Below are 10,405 nucleotides of genomic sequence, written 5' to 3'. Positions count from 1 at the left end.
GACTCGATGGCACCAAACAACAATCCATTTATCAATTTTTTAGGAGACATATGACTTTGAGCTCAACACTTAAATCTCTCTACTTCCTAATTCTTGTAACTGTAAAACTAGACTGTAAAACAATAGAGACAGTATTGACGAGTGTACGAAGGGGAAGCTCCCAACATAATTATTCACTGAAGTTCTAAACTGGAAGCAACTTAGATGATTCAAGCATCTCAAACTTACACATTCAAAAGTGGCTGGAAGTTCAAGTTCACCTAGATTTGCCGCGGAAGAAAGGCCTGACCATCTGCTTCCAAAAACTAAGGCGTTGAAAGTCCTATGGAGCACAGTTTTACTCTGACAGTCTGGGGATGTCATGAGTTAGGGTGAATTCAGTCATCTTATATGCAAATTAGAGAGTTCCTCTACAATTCTTTCAGAGCAATCTGTTTTGTTTTGAACTTTGGGGTAGAACTCCTCACCATTTGTAACATACAGCTAGCAGCGTATCTGTTCATCCTTTACTGAGAACTTCCTGCATGCCATAAGGATCTCTATTACACTGCAATAGACACAGCATTGCAATAGACACCAATTGCGTGTTTCATAGGTGAGGGAACTTAAACTCTCACAGGATGAGTTCAACTGAAGTCCTCCGACTCCATGGTCTGTGTACTGCGACCCCCACACACACACACATACCCTGAGCCGTCCACCAAGCGTGTTATCTGCTATACAATGCAGCTATTATCATTTATGAGGAAGATAAAGCTTACACCAATGAAGATTACTGAGCAAAACCATCCCCACACTTTTACTGTAGACTGTTTGCCTTCTGAACCACATTTGTTGTTGTTGCCGAATCAGTTCTGACTCGTAACGACCCTGTAGTATAGGGTTTCTAAGGAGTGGCTGATGAGTTTGAACCACCAACCTTGTGGTTCAAATTGGCCTTGTAGTCCAGTGCTTATTCCATAGCGCCACACCAGGACTCCAAAAAAAACCCCATTACACCTTGTTAAAATGCATCTTGTTACAAGGGCAGTTTGGGAGATAAGATCTATACAAATGAAAACTGAAAACAAGGCCAATGATTTTCCTATAAGCATTCACTAGCACTCTACAGTCTGTAACAGGATCATTTTATTACACAGTTTCACTACACTATCTCGTATCTAAAATAACTGGTACATTTTATATTAATTATGACGCTGTGGGTTAATGCGCAGACTGCAAAGCCGTTTGAACTGCAAGGTCCGCAGTTCAAGCTCACCAGCTGCGCCTCAGAAACCCTATACAGAAACTCTATAATGGGTCAGAACCGACTCGACGGCACTTTACAACAACAACAATACATAACTACACCTCCACACGAGTTTATGAAGATTTAAGAAACAAAGCTCTTCATCTTAGGAAAATGTTACAGAATTATAAGCACCAATGTTTTAAAGGAATGGAATCTCTTAGACTGACTTCCCCGTACGTAATTCAGTGGAATTAAGTTCCAATACTAGAAACTCTACGTTGTTGTTAAGTGCCACCAAGTGGGTCCTGACTTATAGTGACCCTGTTTCCAAGGAGCGGCTGGGGAGTTTGAACCGCCGACCATTCCATCCAGCGCTTATCCTACAGCGCCACACCAGGGCTCCATAAACTGTATGTTGTTGTTAATGCCATCGAGCCGGTTCCGACCCACAGCGACCCTGTATAGGGTATCTGCGGAGCGGCTGGTGAGCTTGAACCGCCGACCTTGAGGTTCACGTTGCAGCCCAGCGCGTTAACCCACAGCGCCACTCCAGGATGAGAAGCTTTTTAAAAGGTCGTTTTCTCTCGGTACTAGGAAACGCTTGAGGGAGTCCCGGTGTGGCGCTGTGATATAAGCACTGGACCCGCAAGATCAGCAGTTCAAACTCACCAGGCGCTCCTCAGAAACCCCAAACAGGGTCTCTATGTGTAGTACTAACAGGAAAGGCTGACAAAAGTCATAGCCAAAACAAATGCTGCCCAGCCTCAGGTGGCCAAGCAAAGACATCATTTACAGTTTGGCAGCAAAGAGCTCACTGGCAGGGGTTTCAGATTGGGGGTCCGGGGGGCGACCGCACGCCAAGGGAGGGAAGGAAGGCCTCCGCGATCGCAGAGACCTGAGGCCCGCTTGGGCCGGGGTCCCACTCCCCGCGACCCAGCCAGCTTCCACAACACTACCCGGGGCAGCCCCGCCAGGGGTCGGGCCGGAAAACCCGGCCACGTGAGCCACCCGGCACCGCGGGTGGCCTCACTCACCTCAGTGCTGGCGGAGCTAGGGAGGGGGAGGGCGCCGGGAGCCGGGCGCCGGGCGCCAGGCGGGGAGGGGCGATGGCGGGGCGGGGCGGGGCGCTGGGCCGGCCAGGGCGGGACCTGCAACAGAAGGAGTTCGCGAAGAGGACGAAACGTCGCGATAACTGTTCCTTGGTCTCACGGATTCATGATAGGTGGAACGAAAAGCACGTTTCCAGTGACATATTCCTATTGGCGGAAACATATTCCTATTGGACTTCCTCCAAACTTGCCCGCCCTCTAATTTGCTTCCGGCTCCGGCTGGGACTGGGCTAGTTTTTCAGGGGTTAATTTAACTTTCTGCTACGCCAGGTTCCCATAGCAATGAAGCTGTTTTTCACGCACACGTGGAATTTAAGGAATTCCAACAATAGGAACGTCGATGTTGAGTTGTACTATGCACTCACAGCATTCCCATGGCAGGACGTTTGTTGTTTCTAAGTGTCGCTTCCGACTCAAAGCGACCCTGTATTAGGGTTTCCAAAGAAGGGCTGGTGGGTTTAAACTGCCAACCTTGCGGTTCGCAGTCCACTGTTGGTTGACAGCGTCCATGACATTGGGCACTATTATCCCCTTTAGATGAATGAGAAACTGAGGCCCAGTGAGTTTAGGTCGGTGAGCAAGTGTTTAGCCTAAGCAGTGGATTTAAAGATTCGGTGACATTGGGTTTGTGGGTTTTAGTTTCTGTGTGTTTTGCTGTTCTTGATTTTGAATTGCTTTGGTTGAGCACAAGGTCCCAAAAATGAAGTGATAACCCTCTGCCCTTGAAACATCCAAGATTGATGATAAGAAATGATCCATTGTAAGAAATGATAGCTTAAAAGGGCAATTAAAATTTAGTGGTTTAAGGGTTAATGATAGTTTCATCAACATTTCTTCAAGATGAAAATGTACTGTGTTAGTGAAAGACATCAAAGGGAGAAGGTTTTATTCTGGTTAACAACAACCACCACCAAGCATTGTTCGAGAATATTAAAACACATTTTCAAAATACCATGTCCGTTGATATAGCAACTTTCTAATGAAACTTAGAGGGGGGGGGGAAATGTTTCCTCTTGTAAAATTGTTCTTCATTGTCCTTTGTAAAGCTTGATTTTGTTTCGTTTGCCAGGATCTCTTTGTAAACTAACTTGAACTTTATTGTTAAAACTATTTTCAGGTTGGTTTATTAGAGATGAAGTACCTGGAAAGCAGTTAACGCTAAATTTGAGGAGGGAAAAAAAGCCTTCCAAAACACGGTGTTAGTGATACTAAAATATTTATCAATAACCCACTAAACAAGTCTTCAGGACTAACAAGAATAGGTTCTCTAAATGCTTGAGTATTTATACTTAAAAATGCTTTTTGCTAGAATTAAAATGAAGAAACCTAAAGTGTGTAAAAGCAAGAAACCCTTGGGTATTGATAATCAGCAAAAATAATAAAATTTATTATAAAATTTACTCCTAATAAGGAAGTCTAAAAGGATTAACAATAGAACTTTTTTTAAAAAAATCAATCAATATTAGCTTTTTTGTTCTTTCATTTCTTAAAAAAAATATATATATTTTTTTTAGTACAGCACTTTATTATCTGATATCTGTATCTTAGTGGTTACGAGTTGGGCTGCTAATCTCAAGGTCAGCAGTTCGAAACTAGCAACGGTTGGAGGGAGAAAGATGAGGCTTCCTGCTCCAGTAAAGATTTACAGCCTGGGAAACCCTATACAGGGTCGCTATGGGTCTGAGCCACGACTAGATGGCAGTTAATAGCAACAGCATTCTTTATAACGTGAACCATCAGTAAAATAACTTTCACAGTCCTCTCTTCCCCCTCTCCCCCCAAAATTGACACAAAAGTAATCAAGTGATTTTATTGATAGCTTTTGTGAAGTGAGGCTTTGTGCTGCTAACCTCTGGATCTGAGGTCAGCACTCTGCGCATGCACAGAAAGAGGTTGTTGGCTTCCACAAAGAGTTACTCTCAGAAACCCTGTCACTATGAGTGCGAAAGAGCCTTGATGTGGCTTGTGGATATGCACTGGGCTGGTAACCTCAAGATTAGCAGTTCAAACCCACCAACCGCTCTAGGGAGCTCTATGAAGGGTCGCTATGTGTCGAACCTATTCTAGGACAAACAACAACTTGAGTGCGAATCAACTTGACCATTCTTAGAAAATGTTTTCAATATGTATAGAATCAATTTTCACATTTTGCCTTACTTAAAACAAGGGAGAGGGAAACCCTCTAACTTAAGTTAGTGGTTTTGCAAAGTTTCACAAACTTTAACATTAACAGGCGGCAAGCCATACCTCTTTAAGAAAATTCCAAGGGGAAAACAACCAACCCCTGTTTAAAATTCCCACCTCTGGCTCCTAAGGATTGGGTTACAAACCTCGACAAAATACTCTTCTCCACTCCCTATTGGTGCATGCTCTATCATTCATTCTTCTGCCTTAAATTTTGTGAAGTACCAGGTTGTTTTACGCGGAAAGAAAGGCTGCTGTAATCCTTCTGAAGTACCCTACTTTAGACTTTCACGTGGTTGTTAATCTGTACAAAGAATTACGAAAACTGATAAAGTGGGAACCAAACTGGCAAATCAGGCTGCAAGACAACTCTGAAATCCGCTCAGAACAGAAAAGGAGAACCACTCAAGAACACAGGGTAAATTGGCAACGGATTTTACGACAAAGTTAAAGATTTGTGGGTTAAAGAAACTTTTCCGGTTTTGCGCTCGTTTTAAAAGAGTAACTGTCAATGGAAAACCAGAGAAAATAGAGGCATAAAATTAAGGGTTGCAAAAGGAGGAATTTTCCAAGATTTTCTTTTTCTTTAGTGTGCTGTTGGAAGAGCATCATCTCAAATTAGAAATTAATTTCTGAAAGATTAAGGGAACAAGGTAATAAGACTATTTTCTACTTTAAGAGACTTGTGTTGTTATTGCTTTGTTTTAATAGGGACTTTAGGAAACGTTCATAATTTTACTGTTATTTTTAAATGAAATGGATATTTTTGTTCGTATATTGTCACATCTAGCATAATAGATATGATAATAATAGATAGTATAGATATGATAGACGATATAAGAGAAAACCGAAATCAGCTTTGCTCCTAACTTTGTATATATTTGTGAATTAGGAAACCCAGGAACACATCTGCTAATGACTAAGCCAAACACCACAGGGCAAATAGAGCAGATTCACTAAATAATTAATTTGAAGGGTAAATTCTAAAATATATCTAGCACTGATATTTTCTGGTGAAAACAACTTTTTGTTCTTCATATTCAAACCTTAGTGTCCTTTTTTCAAAAGTGTATTTTTTATATTATATTATATACTTTATATAATATAAAAGTCCCAGGGAGTTAGTGATAAGCTTGAGTAACTTTGTTATATTAAAACTTGTATTTCAAATAGATTCCTCTGTAGTATTTGTCCAAAATATATTGGTAAGTCAAAAAATATTGCTGCAAAATCGGATACTTTTGTTAAACAAAAATACCAAAATGTGAAGCGATTGCTTCCCAATATATCTTCCATCTAGGTTATACATTTCTGAAGATGATGTTTCCAGTTTTCTAACACTTCCCCAGAGAATTCTTCACTTTTTTTTTTTTTTTTTTACACTATGTCAAAATGACAGTTTTTGCATCTTCAAGGTACTGAAATCATGTTCCTTTTCAATGTTCATTGAGTTTGAGGAACAAAGAGAAGTGTTAAGGAAAATTGAGGGCTGTAGAGTAGATGGGATAAGTTTTCCCAACAAAATTATCTTCGGATAGCCTTACAACCCTCACAGAATGAGCAGGTGCATTGAAAAACTTCCTCAGCACAACATTCCTGACCTTTTTCTCACATGGAAGTTTCCAGTTTCTTAAAAACTTTTACCTAGTAAGCCCCTGTGATTACCCTGTGTCCTCTGAGGACATCTACCCAGATTACCCTTTGGAAGTCACAAAAGACAGTTGTCGGACCTTGTGAGCTGACCTCTCTGCCTTGAATTTAATGGACTCAGTAGTGGAACCCACTATTTTTAATGAGCCTTGCTATCTGGATTGCATTGGTAAATGCAAGACTAGTCCCCAGTTTTAATTTGTACCATAAAATTGTCTTCATAGATTCTATGTTGCTTAAAAGAATGATGGAAATATCAGCTCTTTGGAATAGCATATCTTCACACAATGCTTTTGATTGACACTCATCCAGCCAGAAGTTTGCTGAGACCAACATGGTCACTTAATATTGTAAATGCCTTGAGAGATCCCAACTTCAGTAGCTAGTGCATCAATGGTAATTCTAAGGTTTTCTTCCACTAGTTTCTGGACTCCAGCCACAGCTTCTTCATTCTTTGAGGCGGATGTTCTTACCTCTCTTGTCTGTTCTTTGAGGTCGTCTGATGTGTGATCTATCTACAAGGGTAAGTCAAAAGTATTACTAGGGCCCTTGTTCATACATGTAAAGGTGTATTTCAAACACATTTGAATATGTCTCTGCAATGGGTGCACACAAATTTTTTTTATCAATACATTTGTTTTAGAGAACGTCCAACCAAAATAGTAGCTTCTGAGGGGATTTAGATGGAGGATATGTAGCCTCATATTTTGTTACTTTGTTTTGTTCAATAAAGGTTTCTATGATGTAGCAATAGAAGCAATAGTCTTGTAAAGATTGTTGTTTTATGTAGGGCAGCATTCCTACAAAGCTGCGTTGATTTGGGTGGGTGTCCATTTGAGTTTTGTTAAAAATTAACATTAGCCCTGACCTCAAAAGAGTTTTTTCTCATCCCATGGCACAAAAAGTATCCTATGTGTCTGAACGCAACCTAATGAGACCAAGTCAAGTTTATTACTGAGAAAAACTTATCTACAGTCATCCACAGGTCACACACATATGTTTTCATGTGTTTTGTTTGGAAAGGGCTCCCCCAATGCCCATGGAGTTCAGTGCCCCTCCCCTAGGGTTTCAGATCTGTTCCCTGCTGTCTTTATTCTCTCGTTACAGAACAGCCTATGTTTTAAAATACATATATAACCTGAAACACAGATTTCAGCCTTTAAATATTTCTCCTACCTTTGGAGAGCATATAAAGTTGGTATTTGCATATTTGGCTGCTTGAAGAAAAAAAAGTCATGTTTTTTTAGAGAGCTAACAGGGAGCTCTGCTAGTGTAGTGGTTACGAATTGGGCTGCTAACCTCAAGGTCGGCAATTCGAAACTACCAGCCGTTCCGCAGGAGAAAGATGAGGCTTTCTGCTCCCGTAAAGATTTACAGCCTCGAAAACCCTGTTACAGGGTCGCTATGAGTCGGAACCGACTCCATGGTACTTAACAACAACACAATTAGTTTACAAATAAATATTGGCCATCTTCAAAAAAATAAATAAATAGACATTTTGTTTGGAATAAATTGTGCATGTATGAACTGGAACCCTAGTAGCGATATGTTTTGTTCTTACCTACATATAGTCCCAAAATATAGCGTCTTAAAATTCTTCAAGCATTCAACTGCTAAATATAATACCTAGTAGCACATCATTTCCTCTACATGCAGTAAATATTTCTTGAATGCTTTCTATTAATCTGTATGCAAGGATATGACATAATCAATTACAGCACCGTCAAGAAGTTCAGATGAGCTGGGAGACAAGTCAGACTCAAAAGATTTACATTAAAACTTACAGACTCCTTGCTGCTCAGATAACCGTTATAGTCCATGATCAAGATCTCAAATCGGCCTGAGTTGAAATTCAGTAAAGTTATTCAGGAAGTACCATATGTCCAAATTCAAAGTAAGGCATGTGACCTAATTTGAACCTGAGCAATGGGCAAACTTTCAGCAGCTAGAAAAGCAGAAAAGTGGTATTTCGTTTAGTGGATGAGTTGTTAGCAAATATGTGCAGTCTAAGAAAGAGTTGGCCATGACTTCAGCAGAAGGTTCATTTGGGAATAGAATTTATACGAAGGCCCAGAATTACCAGAATAGAAAGGTTTGGTTCAGGGTTTTACGAAGAACAGAGACCTTATGAAAGTGGTATTTGAAAACTTTAAAACTGATAGTGCAATTTAAGATGGCTCCAAGTGTAGAGACCAGAAGCAAAGATGCAAAGTATTATAAACACTGGAGTAGAGGTTGGTAACTGAGCCTCTTAAAACATTTCACCTAAATCTTGGTACTTTGCTGTTGTTGAATAGCTTGCACGTTGTTAAATTTTCGTATTCTTCGAAAACATTGAGTTGGTTTTTTGTTTGGCATTACAAATAACCAATTTTATTAGGTGTGGGAGTGGTTGTGGAGCGACAATAAAGGGAACAGTAGTAAAAGTGAGTATTGTGCATGTTGAATTGGTTCTTTCTCCTTTTCCCTGAGAAGTTAAGTGTGTTTCTTGATTTTATTAAACTGAATTGAAGGAATTCCAACAAAAATGAGAAAACCCTTGTAATTTGAGAGCATGATGGAAGTCGGTAGACTTTTCACCTGCAATGCTCTAACACAAAACTCGACACAAACTCAGCGAATTGCTGCAATGTGTCAGGCAGTATGTGCAATGTTGGGAAAACAAAGGTGGATCAAGTACCATCACCAAAAAAAGAGCAAAGTGCTTTAGGGATGCCAAGGAACATGTTTGTCTCCTGCCAGTCTTCATCTATGCAACAAAATTTACTTCTGAAGAATCAAAGCTCATCTAGATTAAGTCATTAATGACTGGCTCTTAATTAGGTAGAGGAAGAAGGAGGAATCTATGCCTGTGGAAAACATCTCTGAGACAATGGTCTCTAATATAGATGCAGTGCTGTAGAATAAGCACTGTACTGCTAAACGCAAGGTCAGTGGTTCAAACCCACCTGTTACTCCTAAGAGTCCTTGTAACATGCCAGCAAGTCGATTCCAATTCACAGCGAACCTCTATAGGGTCTAAGGAGTGTCTGGTGAGTTTGAATCGCCGACCATGATGTTCAAACTGACCTTGCAGTCCAGTGCTTATCCTACAGTGCCACACCAGGACTCCACGGCCACACTGAGTCAGAACCCACACGACTTCACTTAACAACCATAACAACAGTGTGGTACACGGTAATGCTCACTAGATATCCCATCCCTCTTGGCTAGGAGAAATGAAGTGTCAGCCGAAGTGATATGTGTCACTTCTGGGGATGGTGGTGGAAAGTTGAGTTTTTCAATCTGTCTCATCTTCTGCAGCCATAAACAATCTGAAACTAAAATTAAGAAAACACTTCTATTCACAGTAGCATCCAAAAGAATAAAATACTCAGGGATAAATTTAACAAAAGAGATGTAAGATTTGTATAATGAAAATTATACAACATTGCTGAAACAAAGTAAAGATAACTCAAAACACAAAGCATGGGAGAAGATATTTGCAAATCACATACAAGTATGGGGTAAAGAACTTACATGCAGAATATATATATTTTAAAAAATAAAACTCTTCAACTCAGTAACAAGGAAACAAATATCCCAATTAAAAATGGGCAATAGATCTGAATAGATATTTCAACAAAGAAGATGTCTAAATGGCCAATAAGTACATGAAAAAAATGTTCAACATTATTAATTAGTAAGAAAATGCAAGTCTAAATAACACTCAGCAGAATGACAAGAATAATAATAATTAAAAAAAAGTAGACAGATCAATAGTGAATAATTGTTATCAGGATTGATTGCGATTGTTGCAAATGTAAAGGTAGATGTTTTGTAACAAAAAGAGGGGAGTGGTTGATCTTGCTCTCCATCAAGGGAGAAGAGCGGAGTGTGGGACCCTCTCCAGGGAAGCAGTGATGTCTGAGATGGAGGCTGAGATGATGGCATGGCTAGATGAAGCGGCTAGGGACTCTAGACTCAAGGAGGGAGAAGGGCTGTGTGCTGGTGGCCAGAGGTTTGCAGTGTATGCCCTTTGGTTGTTTGAATGATGATATATTTGTGAGTGTTTCGGTGTACATTGCAAAACAACAATAACAAAAACAGAGGGAATAGAAGCAAATACTATTGAATTATGATGCATGGCGGGGATTGTAATCATTGCAATGTAATGAAATACGATAGGATGAGTGTAAAGGTGATGTTCTCCCATGTAAACTACCACTCAATTCACAATAAAAACTTTAAA

The sequence above is a fragment of the Chrysochloris asiatica genome, unplaced genomic scaffold, assembly GCF_000296735.1.
Source record: "Chrysochloris asiatica unplaced genomic scaffold, ChrAsi1.0 scaffold00184, whole genome shotgun sequence".
Classification (NCBI taxonomy): domain Eukaryota; kingdom Metazoa; phylum Chordata; class Mammalia; order Afrosoricida; family Chrysochloridae; genus Chrysochloris; species Chrysochloris asiatica.
This window is presented reverse-complemented; position numbering follows the sequence as displayed.